The sequence below is a fragment of the Scylla paramamosain genome, unplaced genomic scaffold, assembly GCF_035594125.1.
Source record: "Scylla paramamosain isolate STU-SP2022 unplaced genomic scaffold, ASM3559412v1 Contig17, whole genome shotgun sequence".
Classification (NCBI taxonomy): Eukaryota; Metazoa; Arthropoda; class Malacostraca; order Decapoda; family Portunidae; genus Scylla; species Scylla paramamosain.
In genome coordinates, this window is record NW_026973682.1 from 1,163,765 (window position 1) to 1,188,195 (window position 24,431).

Genomic DNA, 24,431 nt, shown 5'->3' on the forward strand with positions numbered 1-24,431 from the left:
ATTATTTTTTCTTTATTCATTATCCACAGTTGCCTTGGAAAGTGCATTCCTGGCTGAGTGTGGTGCGTGTGCCTGCTACTCGTGTGGTGGTGCTGCTGCTGCGTGAAGCCTCTGCCGTGGGAACCCACCACAAATAGCTAATGGATTCTGTATGACGGGATCAGCAGCAGACAGAATTGCAGTGATGTATTAACATGCCTAGGTTTGGTCCTAAAGGATTGATTTGATGTTGTATTTACTACTCATTTGTCTGTAGTCTATATAGTTTTACTACTACTGGAGTAGTAGTAAAACTGGGGCTTTTTTTTCTTTTTTTATTCAAAATTTTTGTTGCCCCTGGCCAGTGGCCCTCTTACAGGAGAAAAGTAGTAATAGTAATATTTATTTTTGTATGTGTTTGTGTCTATTATAGTATACTGCACTGTAGGAAAAGTTTTGTGAGGAACACATGTTAATCTTGACAGTCACTGGTTTGAACCTGAAGCACAACTTTCCAGAAACAAGACCTTGCATTTAGTATACAACAAACTAACTTACCAGCTTCCTGTGTTAGCTTAATTCTATCTTGTTTGTATTCTTAATGCTTTGCTTTCTCATTAAAAAAACATTTTCAAAGGCCATACAGATGATCACCAAAATTCTCATGGGGCATTTTCTTTTTCTCTTGCAAAATCCTTGCATTGTCAGTCATGAAAATGCCCCTGGAGACCACAACAACACCACCTGAGTAAAGATAAAGGTGAAAATAATGATAGTGGTTGTGGCAGTGGTGGTGGTGGTGGTGGTGGTGGTGGTGGTGGCGGCGGCTCTGAGGAGAATTAAGTACTAATATCAGAAGGATGTGGTTTTCATGTTGCAGAAGAAACCAGATGGAAAAAAAGTGTGTGTGTGTGTGTGTGTGTGTGTGGGAGAGAGAGAGAGAGAGAGAGAGAGAGAGAGAGAGAGAGAGAGAGAGAGAGAGAGAGAGAGAGAGAGAGAGAGAGAGAGAGAGAGAAAGAGAGAGAGTGGCTGGGTTAGGGAGAGAGAAGAGAAAGAGGTAAGTGGAGATATGGAGGCAAGGGAGAAGGAAGAAAAAGCAGAGGAGTTATGGGAGAGATGGAAGAAAGGGAGGAGGAGGGAGGGAGGGTAGATGAGCAGTATGTAAGTGAGTGTGAGTGGAGTCAGCATATAAAAGGGAGAGAAATGAATACTCTAAGGAGGGAAGAAATAAAGAATTCATGAAAAGACATTATAGACATATGTAAGGATGAACCAAGGATGTTCTATAGAATGGTAAAATGAAGAATAAGAATGGGTTCAACAAACTGAAAATAAATGGTAAACATGTTGAAGAAGAAGCACAAATTGCAGAGGTTTTGAATGACTTCTTTCAGTGTCTTCATTGGAGAGGGAACATTTGGTAGACTGGTGACGGCAGATGTGAGAGTAGAAGAGTGAGTGAGATTGAGGTAACAGTGGATGAGGTAAGAATAATGATGGAAGACTTGGATGTGAGGAAGGCACAGGGACCTGATGGAGTGTCTGATTGGGTGGTGAAGGAATGCAGAGATCAACCTGCACACATGATTTACAAACTCATCATAACTTCATTAAGGGAAGGAGTGGTGCCCAACATTGGAAAAAAAGCAGGTATAGTCCCCATATATAAGAGTGGAAGCAAAGAAGAACCATTTAATTATAGACCAGCATCATTAACAAGTGTAGTGGCAAAATTGTGCCAAAGAATAGTGAAGCAAAGATGGAGTGAATATCTGGAAAAGAGAGAAATATTAACAGACAGACAATTCAGATTTAGGAAAGGAAGGTCATGTACGAGTATAACAAATTTAAGATGCTTCTAATCCAGTCATAGATATGGTACAAGAAAGAGAGGGATGGGCAGATTGTGTTTATTTTGAGAAGGTGCCCCACAGCAGACTGTTGTGGAAATGAGAAATGTCTGGTGGGCTGAGAGGAGCACTCCTACATTGGATCAGTGACTTTCTGAGAGGAAGGGAAATGAGAACAGTGGTCAAAGATAAAAAGTCATCATGGAGAGAGGTAATTAGTGGTGTTCTGCAGGGTTCAGTACTACCACCAGTCATGTTTGCTACCTGTGTGAATGATGCGATGGAAGGGGTGAATAGTTACATGAGTCTGTTTGCTGATGATGCAAAATTGATGGGAAAAGTGGAGAGGACAGGATTGTGAAGCTCTACAGGGAGATCTGAATGTGATTTGGGATTGGAGTGACACTTGGAAAATGGAGTTTAACATAAAAAGATGAGGAGTGCTGAAGTTTGGGCATAGTTGTGTGATGCCAGTCTTCAGTTATAAATTGGGTAATGAGGAAATAAAAGTGAAGAGTGAAGAGAAAGACCCTGGAATTACTGTCTCCGATAAGTTGTCCTCAGAGGTACATGTAAGAAGAAAGACAGGGGAAACATATAATCTGGTGAGAAACATAAGAACAACATTCAACTACCTGGATGAAGAGATGATTAGGGATGTAACTGACAATGATAAGACCTAGTTTGAGATATGCAGCAGCGATGTGGTCTCCCAGCACTAAAAGGGACATAAAGAAATTAGAAAGAATACAATGAGCAGCGACAAAGTTGCCTCTGACCCTATCAGACTTATCATATGAAGAGAGACTAAAACTAAACCTACCCACCCTTGGAAGAGAGAGAGAGAGGTGATCTGATGGCCTTATATTGGATTTTGTCAGACTGTGAAAAATTGGACCAGAGTAATTTGGTGGTGAGAGACTTTAGAAGCACGAGAGGGCATGAGAAGATGAAGAAGAAGGGTGTGTGTAGGAGGATATTAAGAAGAACAGTTTCCTGCAAAGTACTGCAGAAATCTGGAAACACACACACACACACACACACACACACACTCTTAAAAACATCTGAAAATTTTTACTATAAACTTGTAAATTTGTTCATAATTGTATGACTTCTTATATGTCACCTCTTATGTGACCTGTTATGACCTCTCAGGGACAGCCTTGGGGGCATCCATTACTGGCAGAAGCCCGAGTGTGCTGAGTGACGGGGCGGCATGACCTTGCACATCAGAGGGTCAGGTCAGTGTGTGCATTGTGCATATTGTGCCTTAGTGGCCTGTCATCTCTCTCTCTCTCTCTCTCTCTCTCTCTCTCTCTCTCTCTCTCTCTCTCTCTCTCTCTCTCTCTCTCTCTCTCTCTCTCTCTCTCTCTCTCTCTCTCTCTCTCTCTCTCTCTCTCTCTCTCACACACACACACACACTCTTGATCATGTGAAGATGGAGATAGAGATCAAAGAAGAAGTGCCAAAATTCAATGAGGAATATAAAAATGAGAGAAAAAATTATGCTAAGGCAGACTTTACAGGGTTAAAGAAATTCTACGGAGAGCTTGATTGGAATAATTTATTAAGAGGTATGGAGGTGCAGAAAAAATATGAAGTGTTTTTAAGCAAGTTTAGAGAAGGTGTTGAAAGATATGTGCCAAGATATAAGGTAAAAGAAAATAAGAAAGTGTGGTTTAATGCAAAGTGTGCAGAGGCAAAAAAGAAAAAGGAGAGGGCATGGAAAAAAATGAGGAAACAATGGAATGAGATAAATAGAGAAGAATACAGGACAGCTAGAAATGATTATGTTAAAATAAGAAGAGAAGAAGAAAGAAATTTTGAAAGAGATGTAGTTGGAAAGTGTAAAGAAGAACCCAAACTTTTCTATAGATATGTAAATGGAAAAATAAAGCATAGAGATACTATTACAAAGCTGAAGGAAAATGGAGAAATTTATGAAACCACACAAGAGATGGCTGAGATACTGAATAAAAGCTTTAAGTCTGTATTTACAAGAGAAACTGTCTTTGCATCACTGGGAGATGAGGAACAACAGAAAGGAATAGAAAACATACAAGTGGAAAGAAAAGAAATTAAAAGACTACTGGAAGAGCTAGATACTAGGAAGGCGATGGGGCCAGACGAAGTAAATGGATGGATATTGAAAGAATGTAGAGAGGAATTGGAAGAACCAATATGGGAGATAATTAACAGTTCTTTAAAGGAAGGAAAAGTACCAAAGGAATGGAAGAGAGCAAATATAGTACTGTTATACAAAGGAGGTAATAAAATGGAACCACTGAATTACAGACCAGTCTCACTCACGAGTATTGTAAGTAAACTCTGTGAAATAGTCATTAAAAACAGATGGGTGCAATATCTTGAACAAGAAAATATAATAACAGAAAAACAATTCGGTTTCAGGAAAGAGAGATCTTGCGTAACAAACTTACTGAGCTTTTATACAAGAGTAATAGATAAACTACAAGAGAGAGATGGTTGGGTTGATGCTGTCTATTTAGATCTGAAAAAAGCTTTTGATACAGTTCCACATAAAAGACTCATATGGAAACTGGAACATCGAGGAGGGCTAAAAGGAAAAATACTTAAGTGGATGAAGGATTATCTCCAAGGTAGGGAAATGAGTACAGTAATCAGAGATAATAAATCAAGTTGGTGCGAAGTAACAAGCGGAGTACCACAAGGGTCTGTGTTGGCACCTATAATGTTTCAGGTCTATATAAATGATATGACGGTGGGTTTAAATAGCTACATTAACATGTTTGCAGATGATGCAAAATTGATGAAAGTAATAAAGAACCAAGAGGATTGTGAGGAACTACAGAGGGATATTGATAGAATTTATGAATGGAGTAAACGATGAAAATTAGAATTCAATATAAAGAAGTGCCATGTAATGGAGATGGGAAGAAGTAAAAGGAGACCTTCATGGGAGTATAAGATGGGAGGTATCACAATACCAAAGAGCAAAGAAGAAAAAGACTTGGGAGTAATAATTCAAGACACGCTATCACCAGAAAAACACATCAATGGAATATTTGGCTCTACATATAATTTGCTAGCAAATATCAGGGTGGCATTTAATTACCTAGACAAAGAAATGATGAAGAAAATCATAACACACATGATACGTCCCAAACTGGAATACGCAGCAGTGGTATGGTCTCCACACAAAAAGAAAGATATAAGGAAATTGGAAAGAATACAAAGAACAGCTACGAAAATGATACCTGAATTGGAAGACCTAAGTTACAAGGAAAGACTGGAAGAAATTGGATTACCAACACTGCAAGAAAGAAGGGAAAGAGGAGACCTGATAACAATGTTCAAATTAGTAAATGGCATGGAGAAGATAGACAGAGATGACCTAGTTGTAAAAGTGGAGGAAGGAGATAGACGTACAAGGGGACATATGAAGAAATTAAAGAAGAGTCATTGTTTGGGAGATATTAAGAAATACAGCTTTCCGCATCGAACGGTTGAAATATGGAATAACTTAAAAGAAGAGGTAGTTGCGGCAAAGAGTGTGCACATGTTTAAAGAGAAATTGGACAAATTCGGTTATGGAGACAGGACTAATTGAGCTTTGGCTCGGACCCTGTATTATACAACTAGGTAAATACAACTAGGTAAATACACACACACACACACACACACACACACACACACACACACACACACACACACACACACACACACACACACAAGATGTTGAAGTGGGAGAAGGAATGGCGGAAGTAATTATAATTCAAACAGAAAGGAAGGGAGAAGGAAGAAGAGATTTTGCAGTGGCTTATGTACCCCCAAAGATGAATGCATGGACACAAGAGGATGGAATAGATGGAGAAAAAAGGAGGAAGTGAGAAATGGAAAGAATTCGAGGAGGTAAGAAACGAATATATCAGAATCCTGAGAGATGAAGAAAGGAATTATGAGAAAGATATAGTTAACAAGTGCAAAGATGAGCCAAAGTTATTCTTCAGATGTGTGAATGGGAAGATGACGTTACATATGAAGATACACGGTTACAAGCGGAATTAATGAACAAGTGCTTCCAGTCAGTATTCACCAAAGAAAGCAAATTTGAAGGAGAAAGAGCATGGCACAGAAACAATGTGATGAGAGAGATACAGGTGGACGTAAGTGAAATTAAGAACATTATGAAAGTTTTGGATATAAGTAAGGCTCAATGACCGAATGGAGTGTCCAACTGGATACTTAAGGAATGTTGTGAACAACCAGCAGGGAGTATACACAATACCATAGTATGTTCTTTTAAGGAAGGAAAAATCCCTCTAGACTGGAAGAGAGCCAATATTGTGCCCATTTTTAAAAGAGGTAATAAAGAAGATCCATTGAATTACAGACCAATGTTCTTAACAAGTGTGGTGGCAAAAAATAGTGGAAAAAATAGTTAAAAACAGATGGATGAAATATTTAGAAGAAACACAAACATTGACTGATACTCAATTTTGTTTCAGAAGCGGAAGGTCTTGTGTCATGAATTTAGTGAGCTTTTATGGTAAAGCGATTGATATAATTCAAGAGAGAGAGGGATGGGCCTAAAAAAAACATTTGATAAGGTACCACACCAGAGACTGCTATAGAAAATTTAAAATATAAGGGGTTTGCAGGGCAACACACTGAATTGGATTACAGACTTGAGGGACAGAGAAATGAGAACAGTAATAAAGGGAGAACAATCAGAATGGTGTAGAGTTACAAGTGGAGTACCACAGGGTCTTAGCCCCGGTAATATTTCTGGTGCATGTTCAATATAGTGAATGAGGTTGACAGTTATATAAGTCTGTTTGCAGACGATACAAAATTATTGAAAAGAGTGGAAAACAATATGGATTGTGAAATATTACAGAAAGATCTAAATAAGATATATAAATGGAGTAAGAAATGGGAAATGGAATTCAATGCAAAGAAATGCAAGGTGATGGAATTAGGAAAAAAAGCAAAAGAAGATTGACAAGTTCGTACACCATGGGAGAAGTGGAAATTAAGAAAACCAAACAAGAAAAAGATTTGAGAATTACAATAAGTGATAATTTATCACCTGAAAAACATGTAAACAAAATAGTTTGGGAAACCTATGAGTTATTAAAAAAGATGAAAGGGGCATTTGCATACATGGATGAAGAGATGATGAGAAAGTTGATGGAATATGTGATTCAACCAAACCTGGAATATGCCACAATTGTTTGGTCACCCCATAATAAAAAGGAAATAAGGAAAATAGAAAGGATCCAAAGAGCTGCAACCAAATTGGTACCAAGTTTGAGAGATTTAACCTATGAAGAAAGATTAAGGAGATTGAAGCTTCCATCATTACAAGAGAGAAGAGAAAGAGGGAACCTGATTGCTATATACAGAGCTTTAATAGGTAAGGATCAAGTTGACAAAGAAGACTTATTTGTGTGGGACTTAAGAGATACATGAGGACATGGACTGAAATTGAGGAAAACAAGTAGAAGAGATATCAAGAAATATGGTTTCCCAAACAGAAGCATAGAAATATGAAACAACTTAGATGAAACAGTGGTACAAGCAACAAATATTCATGAATTTAAAGTTAAGCTGGATGCTTATAGATATGGAGACAGGACAGCACGAGCATATCTCTTTTCCTGTAAAACATAGCTAGGTAAATGCACATTTCCTGTCTCTACTGTCCCTAGGTATGGTAAAGGAAATGTCATGAGTCATACTACTACTACTACTACTACTACTACTACTACTACTACTACCACCACCACCACTAGTACTACTGCTACTACTACTACTACTACTACTACTACTACTACTACTACTACTACTACTACTACTACTACTACTACTACTACTACTACTACTACTACTATTACCACCACCACCACCACCACTACTGCTACTACTACTACTACTACTACTACTACTACTACTACTACTACTACTACTACTACTACTACTACTGCTACTACTACTACTACTACTACTACTACTACTACTACTACTACTACTACTACTACTACTACTACTACTACTGCCGCCATCACCACTACCAACACCACCACCATCACCACTAAATCAGTATTTATTATTTTTCTTCTTGTCTATGAAAAGACGTGGAAAAGTGCAGGGTGGTATCATCAGCGTAGGAGTGGATAGGACAAGAAGTTTGGTTTAGAAGATCATTAATGAATAATAAGAAGAGAGTGGATGACAGGACAGAACCCTGAGGAACACCACTGTTAATAGATTTAGGAGAAGAACAGTGACTGTCTACCACAGCAGCAATAGAACGGTCAGAAAGGAAACTTGAGATGAAGTTACAGAGAGAAGGATAGAAACCGTAGGAGGGTAGTTTGGAAATCAAAGCTTTGTGCCAGACTCTATCAAAAGCTTTTGATATGTCCAAGGCAACAGCAAAAGTTTCACCAAAATCTCTAAAAGAGGATGACCAAGACTCAGTAAGGAAAGCCAGAGGATCACCAGTAGAGCGGCCTTGACGGAACCCATACTGGCGATCAGATAGAAGGTTGTGAAGTGATAGATGTTTAAGAATCTTTCTGTTGAGGATAGATTCAAAAACTTTAGATAAGCAGGAAATTAAAGCAATAGGACGGTAGTTTGAGGGATTAGAACGGTCACCTTTTTTAGGAACAGGTTGAATGTTGGCAAACTTCCAGCAAGAAGGAAAGGTAGATGTTGACAGACAGCTGAAAGAGTTTGACTAGGCAAGGTGCAAGCACGGAGGCACAATTTCGGAGAACAATAGGAGGGACCCTATCAGGTCCATAAGTCTTCCGAGGGTTTAGGCCAGCGAGGGCATGGAAAACATCATTGTGAAGAATTTTAATATGTGGCATGAAGTAGTCAGAGGGTGGAGGAGAGGGAGGAACAAGCCCAGAATCGTCCAAGGTAGAGTTTTTAGCAAAGGTTTGAGTGAAGAGTTCAGCTTTAGAAATAGATGTGATAGCAGTGGTGCCATCTGGTTGAAATAGAGGAGGGAAAGAAGAAGAAGCAAAGTTATTGGAGATATTTATGGCTAGATGCCAGAAATCACGAGGGGAGTTAGATCTTGAAAGGTTTTGACATTTTCTATTATTGAAGGAGTTTTTGGCTAGTTGGAGAACAGACTTGACATGGTTCCGGGCAGAAATATAAAGTGCATGAGATTCTGGTGATGGAAGGCTTAACTACCTTTTGTGGGCCACCTCTCTATCATGTATAGCATGAGAACAAACTGTGTTAAACCAAGGTTTAGAAAGTTTAGGACGAGAAAAAGAGTGAGGAATGTACACCTCCATGCCAGACAGTATCACCTCTGTTAGGCACTCAGCACACAAAGACGGGTCTCTGACATGGAAGCAGTAGTCATTCCAAGGAAAATCAGCAAAATACTTCCTCAGGTCCCCCCAACTAGCAGTGGCAAAATGCCAGAGGCACCTTCGCTTAGGGGGATCCTAAGGAGGGATTGGAGCGATAGGACAAGATAAAGATATGAGATTGTGATCGGAGGAACCCAACGGAGAAGAAAGGGTGACAGCATAAGCAGAAGGATTAGAGGTCAGGAAAAGGTCAAGAATGTTGGGCGTATCTCCAAGACGGTCAGGAATACGAGTAGGGTGTTGCACCAATTGCTCTAGGTTATGGAGGATAGCAAAGTTGTAGGCTAGTTCACCAGGATGGTCAGTGAAGGAAGAGGAAAGCCAAAGCTGGTGGTGAACACTGAAGTCTCCAAGAATGGAGATCTCTGCAATAGGGAAGATGGTCAGAATGTGCTCCACTTTGGAAGTTAAGTAGTCAAAGAATTTCTTATAGTCAGAGGAGTTAGGTGAGAGGTATACAGCACAGATAAATCTAGTACGAGAGTGACTCTGTAGTCGTAGCCAGATGGTGGAAAACTCAGAAGATTCAAGAGCGTGGGCACGAGAGCAGGTTAAGTCATTGCGCACATAAATGCAGCATCCAGCTTTGGATCGAAAATGAGGATAGAGAAAGTAGGAGGGAACAGAAAAGGGGCTACTGTCAGTTGCCTCAGACACTTGAGTTTCAGTGAGGAAAAGAAGATGAGGTTTAGAAGAGGAGAGGTGGTGTTCTACAGATTGAAAATTAGATCTTAGACCGCGAATGTTGCAGAAGTTAATGAAGAAAAAGTTGAGGGGGGGGGGGTGTCAAGACACTTAGGGTCATCAACAGAAAGGCAGTCCGACCTGGGGACATTTATGGTCCCCTCCCCAGATGGGGACTCTGAGGCTGGTGTAGGAGTCGCCATTATGATTTTGAAATTTTTGAGTGAAGGGTGTGTGTGTTATTAGGTGCTTGTAGTTTTGTGTGGAGGAAGATAGTTGTGACTGCCCCCCTTGTGTTGTGAGACACAAAGGGAAACATTCAGTAAGGTCACAGCTGGGTTTAATGATAAGTTCACAGCACCCCCCTGAACAGTGCTGCACACCTCACTGGGAGTAATTATCGTTTCGGAAGGTGTCTACTGCCTCCTCCTTGGAAAGCAGTAGGGAGTTTGGGAAGGCAATGGGGGATTTGGCAAGCCAGTGGAGAGTTTGGGAATTCAGTGGGGAGTTTGGGGAGGCAGTGGGAAGTTTGGGAAGGCACTGGGAGTTGACTGGAGTTTTTAAGACAGACAGACAGAGAGAGAGAGAGAGAGAGAGAGAGAGAGAGAGAGAGAGAGAGAGAGAGAGAGAGAGAGAGAGAGAGAGAGAGAGATTATAAATAAAGATACGCACAGAAGCTGATAAACGGGCAACAATGCATAAGGAGACTCCACAACAAGATATCAAGTATTATATCCATGAACAGCACCCACCTACATTCACTCACTAACCAGGCTGATCTGTACTGTACTTCTGTGTATGGCAATGAACTGCAGTAAATATGAACCAGTATTTTTTCTGTCATTCTTGTTCTCTTTTACCTCAGGCAGTGCAGTGCAGACTCCAAGGCTCCCCAAGTGTACAGCATTGTTGTGTGTGTGGATGGGGTGTGTGTGCCAGACTCCTCACACTCTGTATTGGTAGGTTGGGAGAGAGAGAGAGAGAGAGAGAGAGAGAGAGAGAGAGAGAGAGAGAGAGAGAGAGAGAGAGAGAGAGAGAGAGAGAGAGAGAGAGAGAGAGAGAGAGAATCATTACCTGTACATTTGTGTCACATGTATATTTTAGCTATATAAAGTGATTAAGTCCGTGTGTGTGTGTGTGTGTGTGTGTGTGTGTGTGTGTGTGTGTGTGTGTGTGTGTGTGTGTGTGTGTGTGTGTGTGTGTGAACCATTTCCTCACTGACACAAGCCCTTCCAGAGACATTTTTCCTTCATTCAAATAAGCCATAGTAATTTCATTTCACTAAACTAAAATAAAAATAGTAAAACATGAATTAATCTGCATCCATCCCTTCTTTGAACTTTAAGTGGTATGTGTCCTTTGAAAATACCATTAACTTGTATCTTTTTATTCAGCTTGGGCAGTTACAACAGCCAGATTTGTACACCAACTCTCTCCTTCTCTCATCTCTTTCTCTCTCAGCATTCGTCTCCCCACTTACCTCTTCTCTTCCTCCTCTCATCCTTCTCTCTCTCATCATTCTGACCTTCATTTATTTTTGTCTATGCATGTTTTCTCATATTTGCATGAACTAACTCATTCTCTCATCTCTTTCACTATTCTTCTCTCCATTTATTTCTGTTCTTGCATGCTCTCATTCTCTCTCTCTCTCTCTCTCTCTCTCTCTCTCTCTCTCTCTCTCTCTCTCTCTCTCTCTCTCTCTCTCTCTCTCTCTCTCTCTCTCTCTCTCTCTCTCTCTCTCTCTCTCTCTCTCTCTCTCTCTCTCTCTCTCTCTCTCTCTCTCTCTCTCTCTCTCTCTCTCTAGCACTCTATTCCCTTCTTCCATTCATTAGAGGTCATCCCCTTACATCCACAGCATGTATTGCACTCATACACATCTCCTCCTCCCTTTCTCTCCCAGTTCTACATGTTTCTCTCATGCCTCATCTCATCTCCTCATCTCCTCATCCTCCTGTGTCACTCTCTCCTTAGTATCGCTGGGCAAGGTCACCTACTATTGAGACAGTAGCTCTTCTTTGGTCATTGCCAGGCTCTCTTTTGGATCTTCATGGCAGTTTCCACAACAGCAAACACTGCAAGCTTGACCACACTGATCTTGTCTCCAGTGAAGCTAAGAGTGGGAATGTTTTTACCAAGTATGTGTTGTGTTGTGGAGTTTTTAGTTTAGTTTTAATCACTGTCCTTCCTTAATCTGTTACTGGAATCATGAAAACACCCTTGCAAACCATAACAACATCTGCTAAAACCTGTTACAGTATCATTAACCCTTTTAAACCATTACTTGAATCACAGAAACATCCTTGCAAACCCTGACAACATCCACTGAAACTTGTTAAACTGTCACTAGCATTATTAAACCATTACTTGATCATAAAAACACCCTTGAAAACCCTGGTAACATCCATTAAAGTCTGTTAAACTATTACTAACCTTATTAAACCATTACTTGAATCATGAAAATGCCCTTGAAAACCCTGATAACATCCACTAAAGCCTTTTAAATTACCACTCCAATCAGGGGAGCTCCAAACACTATTAGAGCCTGTTGATAAAGAAAAGGCACTGGGATATTGGGGAATGCACATTTCAAGCTGTAGCCTTACCTCACATCCTTAACTCTCATAACAGGGCCTTTGTTGGAGGCGTCCCCTGTGATATAGTGGACGACAACCTGGAGCTCTGTGACACACTGACAAGGGAGAAGGTTACTTGTCGCTCCAAGGCTAAGCTGGTCGGCCCCATGAATGTCACTGTCTGCGTTACCGGAAGAGGCGCGTCTGAAGTGACCAAGATAGGAAGGTACGTGGACTCCCAGGACAGGCTGTACCAGTTCCTCACATATGCTGGTGTGTACATACGAGTATAGTGTGCCTGCATGTGTATGCATGTGAATCTAGTCTTACCTTATGTTACCTAAACCAGTGTAACCTGACTTTATCCTGACTACTGGAAATAACTGTATAGGAATTAAGCTTGTAATGCCCTGTGTTTTAGCAGTAGATTGTTGTGTTTTTCTTAGTTTTCACAGGGTGTCGTGCAAGTTTAGGTACACACTTTAGGTATGATAGTTCAAGTAATTCTAAGTTGAAAATACTCTATACACATATGCTGTGTTTTGTTTTATTTTGTGAAAAATTAATGTGTAGCTAAGTTGTGAGTTGCGGGAGCTGCTTGCCTGGGTGTGCCTCCGCCTCCTTCCTCCCCTCCTTGGCTCGCTACGTACTCGCGTGGTGCTGCGTAGCATTAAGTGATAAATTTTTGTGTACATTGTATGCAGTCAAATCCTTACAGGAAATAGCAAATAACAGATTAAATTTTTGTATGTGCCAGTGAAGAAAATGTGCAGGTAACACAACAATACAGTGGTTATTCAGTGCTACTTTTTAAAACACACATGGCAGTTCACTGCAAATGTCATCCCCTTTGACAGTTGTGATCTTGACATTTAAATGGCAAGCCTTGTCAATCAAGTGATAGCCAAAGTGCATCTTTTTGCTCCTGTCATTCCTTATCTGCTCTGCAGCTTCCTCAATGCTGTGAATCAACTCCTCTCTGTAACGTGATTTGTTCTTGTATACCAAGGATTTCATGAGTCCCCAAAGGAAAGAAATCCATTGGTGTTAGGTGAAGGGATCTTGCTGGCTATTCCTGTGGGCCTCCACCACCTATCCATCATCAGGAGACTGATCCCAGGGAAGCCGCTCCCACAATACACAACTTACAGGTTAATTTCTCACAAAATAAAGCAAACAGCATGTGTGTGTATAGAGTATTTTTGACTTAGGATTAGTTGAACTATCATATCCTAAGGTATGTACCTTAATTCATGGTACACCCTGTATTGTTAGTACACACACACACACACACACACACACACACACACACACACACACACACACACACACACACACACACACACACACACACACACACACACACACACACACACACACACACACACACACACACACACACACTGTGCTGCCCAGCTAATTGGACACATCCACAGCAGCTCTAAGGAGTTACCTAAGTTTTGGTTGTACAGGGGGCTGAGCTTGAGTCCTGTCTCTATAATAGGGAATTGTGTGATGTGTGAGTGCAGGGGAAGTGAAGTGTAAATTGGGAAGTGAGCAAAAAGGTGAATGGGAGAGTAGTGTATGGGTAAACATTGTCTTGTCAGTGATACCAAGAAGGAAGATGGTGGCGGACACAGCAAATATTTTTGAGGGTTTCAAGGAAGACCTCAGTGTAGCTTATACAAATAAACAAATATGGAAAATTGAAGAAAATGTGAAAATATGATAAAATCATAATTTAGTAGCAATAATAAAGACATGGAAGGAAGAGAGAGAGAGGTGGGTGGTGGCAATGTAAAAAGATATCCAGTGATATAATAGAGATGAAGAAGAGGAAGATGGAAAGAGAAAAAGAAAACAAAGAACTGAGAGAAGAGGTGACAATAATAGTGAACTTAAACAAAAAGTACTACAAAGAAATCAAGAAACTCAAGGAAGAGAACAAGGAGTTAAAGAAAGCTTTACAAGAGAGAGAGAGAGAGAGAGAGAGAGAGAGAGAGAGAGAGAGAGAGAGAGAGAGAGAGAGAGAGAGAGAGATTAAGGTTGGGAAAGTGAAAGAGTCAGTGACAGCAGAAGTCAAAAGTTGGAAAGAAGAGAGAGAACAACAACAAAAGGTGAATATAGATAAGATCATAAGGCAACAGCAACAGGAACACAATAAGGACATGGAAAAGCAATTGATTAAAATAATAAAGGAAAAAAAGTAATCTTGTGAGAGACATCGTACAGAGAAAGATGTTTGTGGTGGTATTTGGGGTCAAGGAGAAGAACTTACTAATGAAAATAGCTAGAGAGAAAGAAGAGGCAAAAAAGACTAAGGAAATTATAGCAGAAGTGGCGGAGGAAGGAGAGGAGATAGTTGAACAAATTGAAGAGGTTTACAGGATTGGAAAATACAGTGAAAATGGAACAAGACCAATGAAAATAAGATTCATGGCACAAACAGCAGTGAAATATGTCTTGCAAAGAACAAGAAAATTGGCAAAAGTAGAAGGAATGAATAAATATGAATAAAGGAGAGAGAAGTAAACTGAAAGAGTAAAGTAGAGGAAAGTAGTAGAGTAGAGGCCCAGTCAAAAAATGAGGAGAGAACACAAGAACGAGCGAGGAGATTTGCTTGGAAAGTTGTGGACATGAAAGTGAGGAAATGGTGCCACAAAGATGCCACACCAAGCAGAAGTTTAAAGATTATGTATACTAATGTAGATGGTTTGGTGTTGAGCCAGATGGAACTTAAAAAGACTACCTAAAGAACAATAAACCAGATGTGGTTTGTTTAATTTAAATCATACTAAGAGGAAATAAAGTTGGAATTTGCAAAGGAAGGTTGTAGTGCATGGAGGAGAGACAGAAAAGGAAAGGGAGGAAGAGCAACAATGATATTGGTGAAAGAGGATATTGTTGTTGAGGAAGTGGAATATGGCGATGGAATGGCAGAAACTTTGAGTGTTGTGATTAAGATCAAATGAAATGAAAAAAAGGAAAGTTACTGTGATGTACATACCACCAAAAACTAATGCATGGGAAACTGATAGATATAAAACTATACAACTAAAAACAAGAAATAGCACAGGAAATGATAAGGAAAAGTAACAAAGTGCTTTTAGTAGGCAGCTTCAACACTAAAGGAATGAACTGGCAGAAGATGGAAGTGAAAGAAAATGTTGGGTCATGGAGTAAACTTATTTTTCATATATATTTACTTATTTATTTTTTTATGTAGGAGGGACACTGGCAAAGGGAAACAAAAATCCAATAAAAAAAAAAAGCTCACTGTGATACCAGACCCGGATTAGCTCAGAAGTAGTAGTCAAGAATTGAAGGATATGTGTCTTGAAACCTCCCTCTTGAAAGAGTTCAAATCATAGGAAGGTGGAAATACAGAAGCAGGCAGGGAGTTCCAGAGTTTACCAGAGAAAGGGATGAGTGACTGACTGAGAATACTGGTTAACTCTTTCATTAGAGAGGTGGACAGAACAGGGATGAGAGAAACAAGTCTTGTGCAGTGAGGCCATGGGAGGAGGGGAGACATGCAGTTAGCAAGATCAGAAGAGCAGTTAGCATGAAAATAGTGGTAGAAGACAGCTAGAGATGCAACATTGCAGCAATGAGAAAGAGGCTGAAGACAGAAGAGAGTTGATGAGATGAAAAGCTTTTGATTCCATCCTGTCTAGAAGACTGGTATGAGTGGAATCCCCCAGACATGTGAATCATACTCCATACATAGACAGATAAGGCTCCTGTACAGAGTTAGTAACTGGAAGGGTGAGAAAAAATAACAGAGATGTCTCAGAACACCTAACTTCATAGAAGATGTTTTAGCTAGAGATGAGATGTGAAGTTTCCAGTTCAGAATACAAGTAAAGATGTTCAGTGTAGAAGAGGGGGACAGTTGAGTGTCATTGAAGAAGAGGGGATAGTTGTCTGGAAGGTTGTGTTGAGTTGATAGATGGAGGAATTGAGTTTTTGAGGCATTGAACAATACCAAGTTTGCTTTACTCCAATCAGAAATTTTTGAGAGATCAGAAGTCAGACGTTGTGTGGCTTCCCTGCATGAACTGTTTACTTCCTGAAGGGTTGGACGTCTACGAAAAGACGTGAAAAAGTGCAGGGTGATATCACCAGCATACCATGCTTACCATGATGGTGAATACAATGAGACAGTGGGTGAACGAACTTACAAGATACAAAGAAGAAGAACCATCACAGTTGGACTTAGTGTTTACAAAAAATCCCAGAAAGTAGATCAAGTATACATTGTCTGAGTCCACTGGGAAGAAGTGATCATGTGACAATAGAAGTAATGCCACAGGAGGAAAATTGTTGCACAGGAATGAACAATTTTGAAATGGGAGACAACTATTCTAAGGCAAACTTTGCAGAACTTAATAAATTTTATGGAAAAATTAACTGGGAAGAACTATTTAAAAGTAAAGTAGTGCAAGAAAAATTAGATATTTTTGAGTAAGTATAGAGAGGGGGTGCAACAGTTTGTGCCAAGTTATAAAGTGTAAATTGGGAAGCATGAATGGTATAATGGCAGGTGAGTAGAAGCAAAAAGAAAAAAGGACAGGGCTTGGAGGAAATGATGAGACAACTGAACACAAATACTAGGGAAGAATACAGAAAGGCAAGGAATGAATATGGTATAATAAGAAAAGAAGAAGAAAGAAATTTTGAAAGTGAGATAATAAGAAAATGCAAGGAAGAGCCCAGAACTCTTCTACAGATACATAAACAGGAAAATGAAACATAGGGATGACATAAACAAGTTAAGAAGAGAAGGAAGAACTTATGAAACTACTGAGGAGATGAGTGAACTAATGAATGAGAGTTTTCAGTCCACATTTACAAAGGAAACTGATTTTGTGGCACTGAAAGTGGTATCACAGAATGAGGGAATACAGGAAATACAAGTAAAGAGACAACAAATCAAGAAACTGCTGAAGAGCTGGATGTTAGAAAAGCTGTGGGACCAGATCAAGTAAATGGATGGATATTAAAAGAATGCAGAGAACAAATGGAAAAACCCATATGGGATATAATTAACAACTTGTTGAGAGAAGAAAAAGTACCAAGGGAATGGAAAAGAGCTAACAAAGTCCCAATATACAAACAGGGAAGTTAAATGGAACCATTGAATTACAGACTAGTGTCACTAACAAGTATTGTAAGCAAGCTTTGTGAAATAGTGATTAAAGACAGATGGGTGCAGTATTTAGAAGATGAAAAGATAATTACAGAAAAGCAATTTGGATTCAGGAAAGGGATATCCTGTGTCACAAATCTACTGAGCTTCTGTACAAGAGTAATAGATGGAGTGCAAGAGAGGGATGGATGGGTTTGTGCAGTACACCTGGATCTCTAAAAAAGCATTTGATAAAGTTCCACACAAAAGTCTTATGTGGAAGTCAGAGAATGAAGGAGGGCTAAAGGGAGCAATGTTGAGATAGAAGATTATTGACAAGGGAGGGAATTGAGAACAGTAATCAGAGACGCTAATTCACGTTGGCGCAAAGTGACAAGTGGGGTACCACAAGGATCTGTGTTGGCACCTATTATGTTTCAAATATACTCGTATGTAAATGATATGACAGAGGATCTAAATAGTTATATAAACCTTTTTGCTGATGATGCAAAAATAATGAAAATAGTAAGGGATGAAAATGACTGCAAGGAGTTACAAAAGGATATTGACAAGATACATACATAGAGCCAAAGATGGAAACTAGAATTCAATGCCAGAAAATGCCATGTGTTGGAAATAGGAAAAAGTAAAAAGATATCTTCATTGAATTACAAAATGGAAAGAGAAATAATAACAAAAAATTCATGAAGAAAAAGAAGGCACATAAACATAATATTTGGCTCTACATACAGCCTTTTAACAGACATTAGGGTGGCATTTAACTATTTAGATAGAGAAATAATGAAGAAAATTATAACAAGAATGATATAACCTAAATTGGAGCACGCAGCGTTAGTTTGGGGTCCAAATAGGAAAAAAAGATATACAGAAACTGGAAAGAATACAGAGGATAGCAACAAAGATGGTACCAGAACTGAAAGACTTAAGCTATGAAGAAAGACTTGAAGAGATGGGATTACCAACGCTACAAGAGAGAAGAATAAGAGGAGACCTGATAACAATGTACAAATTAGTAAACAATATAGGAAGAATAGACAGAATTGACTTGCTATCACAGATGGAGGAGGGAGAGAGATGGGTGAGGGGACATGGGAAGAAAATAAAGAAGAGTGGATGTTTGAGCGGCACCAAGAAATGCAGCTTCCTGTATCAAACTATTGAAATCTGGAATGATTTGAAGGAAGAGGTGGTTGTGGCAAACAGTGTACACATGTTTAAAGAGAAACTGGATAAATATGGTTATGGAGACAGGACAAAATAAACTTTGGCTTGTGCCCTGTACAATGCACACACACACACACACACACACACACACACACACACACACACACACACACACACACACACACACACACACACACACACACACACACACACACAGATACCAACATCACCCTATTCACGTCATACATTATACAACTTCATAAACAGTGTTTCTCATCTGTTTGAGAATAAAATAGAGTGGATGTTTGAGCTACATCAAGAAATAGTTTCCCGTATCGAACTCTTGAAATCTGGAATGATTCGAAGAAAGAAGTGGTTTTGGCAAACGGTGTACACATGTTTAAAGAGAAACTGAATAAGCATGGTTATGGAGACAGGACGAAATGAACTTTGGCTCGTGCCCTGTACAATACAACTAGGTAAATACACACACACACACACACACACACACACACACACACACACACACACACACACACACACACACACACACACACACACACACACACACACACACACACACAGACATCAATGTCACCCAGTTCATATTACCATGCATTATATAACATCATAAACAATGTCAAACAATGTTTCACATCCATTTCTGATGTTTTTTCACATTTTCCTCATGTGCTGGTGAGTCTTGTGATGCCCACTCGTCACAAAACTTCTTAGCCACTCCATTGCCTTATTGTTTACTGTATAAAACTTTGTGTTCTTGTTATTTATTACATTAATATGCTCTTTTACCATGTTAATGAGGATTTCCTTATCAAAAAATGATAAAGGAGTAGCCCAACAAACCGTCACTTCTTTGCTGGTTGCCATGGTGACTGCAGCAGATGTAAACAAATTTGTTTCTCATACATTTTTTTCTGTCAGTGATGTGCTGAGTTGGGCAGGAATATGAGATGTAAGCATTGGTGACCACTCATGCTTGCCCACCCCGCTGATTGACAACCTTGGTGAACTTTGGATTTTTTTTAAAGTAAGGACTTCCCACTATCTTGATTGTCTGGTGCAGTTTGGCCAGGTGATCACCAGCATTGGCAGAAGGTTTAAAAGTATGGCAATTAAGCATATGATACAGCAACATCAGAAAATGTCTGTTTCATATAATTCCCCACTGGAGCTTCTCTATTCCTCTTGATTGCCATTGGTTTATGTGAAATGGACTAGGTTTAAATGTGATAAATGCACCTCAAACATTTCAGATTTAGACAAACTCGATATATGCATCATTAATGCACTCCCCTTGAAAAATCTTTGGTGCCTGAAAAATATTGCATTATAATTTGAGAGATGAAGGGCTACATGTAGTACAATCAGCAAACAATTTATTTTGCATATCTATGGACATAAGTTTTTTTTATTTACTCATGAGGACTATGGTCACAGGTTTCCCTCTCTGTTTAGCAGTCTTAACTCTTTATGATGTGTCACTGGGCTTGCATAAATAAATATATATATATATATATATATATATATATATATATATATATATATATATATATATATATATATATATATATATATATATATATATATATATATATATATATATATATATATACCAATCGGAGTACAAAAAACTATTGAGCTTATGACAACACTAAATCAGTGCCTAATATTAGCCAGCATGAATGAAATATTTTCATATTGTTTATGCAGCTTCTTCAAATGCTGGATGCAGACACTTATTCGTATTTCATTATACCATAATTAATGGCTTATAAGACACATGGACTCAATAAGACGCACCTCAGTTTGGGCAGGCATAAAAAAAAAAAAAAAAAGGTAAGTAAACAGGTTTAAGCTCTGAATATGAAGTGGAGGGTTTCACCTGACATTTGAAGCCCTCTTATATGTATTCAGATCCTTATTAGATCTCAATATTTTACATTTAAAAAACCTTAATATTTGCTAGGACCTACCAACACTAGTACTTAGACTAATCCTGCTGTGAGATGTAAACAAATGTGGCATAGACAGTGACATTGTCAGAGGCCAGATTGTAATAAAGTTTGTACATCACATTTTTTTATCATCATTCTACAAATGATCCTAGTTGTATATTTTAGTACATTTTCAAAGCATAAGGATGTGTGAAAACAGATTCACCTTATTCTCTACAATGTATTTTTATTTGAAATATTCAGTACAAACCATCACCATGAGTCGCCCTACTTCATGACACTCTCTTCACTTATAAAATCTTTTATTTTGTTAGGTAGTAAGCTATTTTTAAGAATGCAATAGTTTCTCATTAGCTTCAAGTTTTGTTGAACATGTATGCAAGGTAAGAATCTTAAAAGATAGGTACAATTCCAGTTGTATGGAGGTGTGTCTTACCTCAAGGAATAATGGCATCATACTAAGAAACGCAGTGAATCCTGCAATTGTCACCAGGTTTGGTTTGCAACCAACTGCAAGTTTGTTTTGGTACATGAAATGTAAGAGTCATCACCTAATTTCTTCCTGACTGGTGTTATTTTATGTGAATTACTAGTAAGTATGACCTGTTATGCATTGTTATCTTGTAAAAAAGAATTGTTTTTGTGGTATAGAATTGATCATCACTTTGTTTATGTATGTGAAGATGTTTGGGATTTGATCGAAGGGCCACTGTTGCCACAGACTTACCACTGGCCACTGTCCCAAAGCTGAACCTTTGTCTTATAAGATGCAGGCTCATTTTCTGAGACATTTTTGGGGGAGAAAAAAGGTGCGTTTTATGTCATCAAAAATAATATTTTGCTCATTCGTAGATATCATTTGCAAGACTTCCAAAATAATGTTAATGATTGCATACATATTTTAAACATTTGCAACATGCATTCTGGAGCCAGTTCCCACCCAGTCCTTCTCACCACCTCTCCCACCACACTGCTCTTCTCCACTCAGTGTTATTACTCCACATCCACAGGCCATCACTAGCAGACCTCTTGGGTGGTTTCCAAGACCCCAGCTTGGCCTTCAAGACACTTAACCATACCAGGGTCTTCCTCCAGCAGCTCACCAGAATATAACTGGATAACTTGCCTGCTGCCAGCACCTCCAGGCCTCTAGAGGTTGTGGCACCACAGCCTGCACAGCCCCTCAAATCCCCAACAAGAACAAGAACACAACAGGGTAGTGGGAGTGATGGCTTCAAGACACACTGCCACTGTACAGGGCAGCTGTTACTCTTGTACATCATGTGCTGCTTACAAGACTGTGCCTAAAAATCTGAGAGGAAAAAGTAAAAGCTCACAGGACTGGTTGACGAGACAGCTAAATGACCCTTATGTGAAGTTGACCAAGCAACATCAGCGCAGGTGAGTCTCAGCCCTCTCTTTTACCTCTTCCTTTCCCACATTAGCCATCTTCCCACTCCCTCCCCAGGAAGGCCCCTATGATCATTAGCCAATGCAAGACACTGCAATAGAGTGACAGTGTATACCTGTTTTTTGGGGCCACTTCTTGGTAAACATGTTGATCATGATAATTTTTCAGACTGAGATAAATTTTTTTACTGCTCAAAATATTATGCTTTTTCAAAAAGAGATAGTGACATTGAATAATCTTAGCTATAGCAGCTCCTCATGAAGCAGCTAAATTATGTGGATATTGGTGATGAATACATACTGTACAATATGGCTGTGAGGGTTGTTTTAGGGTCACTCACGGTTACATTAGTGACGTGATCCATCGTACACTGCGTCACAAATTGTAAGTCCATGCTGACAGGGTTTACTTGGAGAGATATAGTGTGATGCATGTGTTCGTATGTTTGTTTCCAGTATGTAATGATGCATGCTCTCTTGCATCTCTTTTGTTCAGCAAATGAGAACTGTACTTTTAATGACATTAGAATGTCGTTAAATGTCACTTACTTCCAGGCAATGCATCATTTATTTTCAGCCAGTCACCTGAGTGCAGTGCACACAAATTTAAATACTTGGATTTTATCATGCAGTTCCATAAGCAAGGCATACAATTCTTAAGATTGCACAGTGTTTTGCCAAAATTAGTTGAGTGCTGAACAATCGATGGCACCAGTACCCTTTGAGGATGAGGAAGAGGAGGTCTGCAAACCACACCTTGGACTCTTTATTTTTTCTATTAAGGTTTAGGTCTGGTTATGTTAGGTTAATGTCCTTAACCCATAAACTGCAACATTTATCATATGATGAACAGCATGTAACTGTGACTTACATCATATGATATGAAGGCTCTTTTTAATCTTGGCAGCCTGTATTTTGCACCCATATGTCTTGAAATGATGTTTGGCAACTCAGAGTGAGCGAGCCCACACTCTCTCTCTCTCTCTCTCTCTCTCTCTCTCTCTCTCTCTCTCTCTCTCTCTCTCTCTCTCTCTCTCTCTCTCTCTCTCTCTCTCTCTCTCTCTCTCTCTCTCTCTCTCTCTCTCTCTCTCTCTCTCTCTCTCTCTCTCTCTCTCTCTCTCTCTCTCTCTCTCTCTCTCTCTCTCTCTCTCTCTCTCTCTCTCTCTCTCTCTCTCTCTCTCTCTCTCTCTCTCTCTCTCTCACTTCCATGTGTGTGTGTGTGTGTGTATATTTACCTAGTTGTGTGTATCTAGTTGTGGTGTACGGGAGGGGAGTAATCTCATAGTACAGCGTCTCTATATCTATCAGTTTGGTTTTAAAAGCACTGACAGTTTCGGCATTGACAACGTCTTCACTGAGTTCATTCCATTTGTTCTCATTTCAGTGAGGAAAACTATACTTCTTAATGTCTCTTCTACAGTTAACTTTCTTCAACTTCTTGCTGTGACCCCTTGTACTCTCTGTGTCTAAATTTATAAAAACCTTCTTTCTTCACATTTTCCATACCATTTATCATTCTATAGATGTTTATTAAATCTCCTCTCTCTCTCCTATTTTCAAGGGTAGGAATTTCCAACATTCTTAATCTCTCTTCATAGGTCAATTTACTCAACTCTGAAACCATCTTAGTGACTGCTCTTTATGCTTTTTCTAATTTTATAATATTCCTCTTTGTATGATGAGACCACACCACTGCTGCATATTCCAATCTTAGTCTTATCATGGAAATCAACAACTTTTTATCATTTTTTCTTCCAATTATGAGTGCCATTCTTATTCTTTTTAACAATTTCACTGTCTCCAGTAATTTTATCAATGTGTCAAATTTTCAGTAACTGTTACTCCCAAATCTACTTCCTCTTTTGACTTCTTTAACTTCACACCATCCATATCATAATAATATTGTATTCTTTTCTTACTCTTACCAAACTCCATTACTTTGCATTTACTGAAATGGAATTCCATTTGCCAAGATTTACTCCATCTATTTATCTTATTTACATCATCTTGCAGTACCATACAGTCATTTACATTATCTATCCTTCTCATCAGTTTAGCATCATCTGCAAATAAGTTCATATAACTATCTGTTTCTTCATTTATGTCGTTCACATATATTACAAACTTTATCGGTCCTAAATCTGACCCCTGTGGGACACCACTAGTTACTTTTAGCCAAGATGAATTCTGTTCTTGTATTACAGTTCTCATCTCTCTATCATCCAGATAATCCTCCATTCACTCCAGCTGTCTTCCTC

General features: G+C 39.1%; 1 protein-coding gene across 7 annotated transcripts in view; it reads left to right on the top strand.

The window, feature by feature from the left end:
• LOC135097324 (uncharacterized) overlaps nucleotides 1-24,431 on the top strand; it is a 32,974-nt gene continuing 8,543 nt past the window's right edge. Inside the window, exons 1-6 of one of the 7 annotated variants that reach the window (XM_063999117.1) lie at nucleotides 1-202; nucleotides 2,985-3,070; nucleotides 10,764-10,857; nucleotides 12,527-12,697; nucleotides 19,730-19,835; nucleotides 21,774-22,164. The gene's annotated coding sequence lies outside the window, so the exon portion shown is untranslated. Of the gene's footprint in view, nucleotides 203-2,984; nucleotides 3,071-10,763; nucleotides 10,858-12,526; nucleotides 12,698-19,729; nucleotides 19,836-20,432; nucleotides 21,356-21,773; nucleotides 22,165-24,431 lie in introns of those variants that run through there. The other 6 variants (XM_063999111.1, XM_063999112.1, XM_063999113.1 and 3 more) reach the window with 6 other exon arrangements.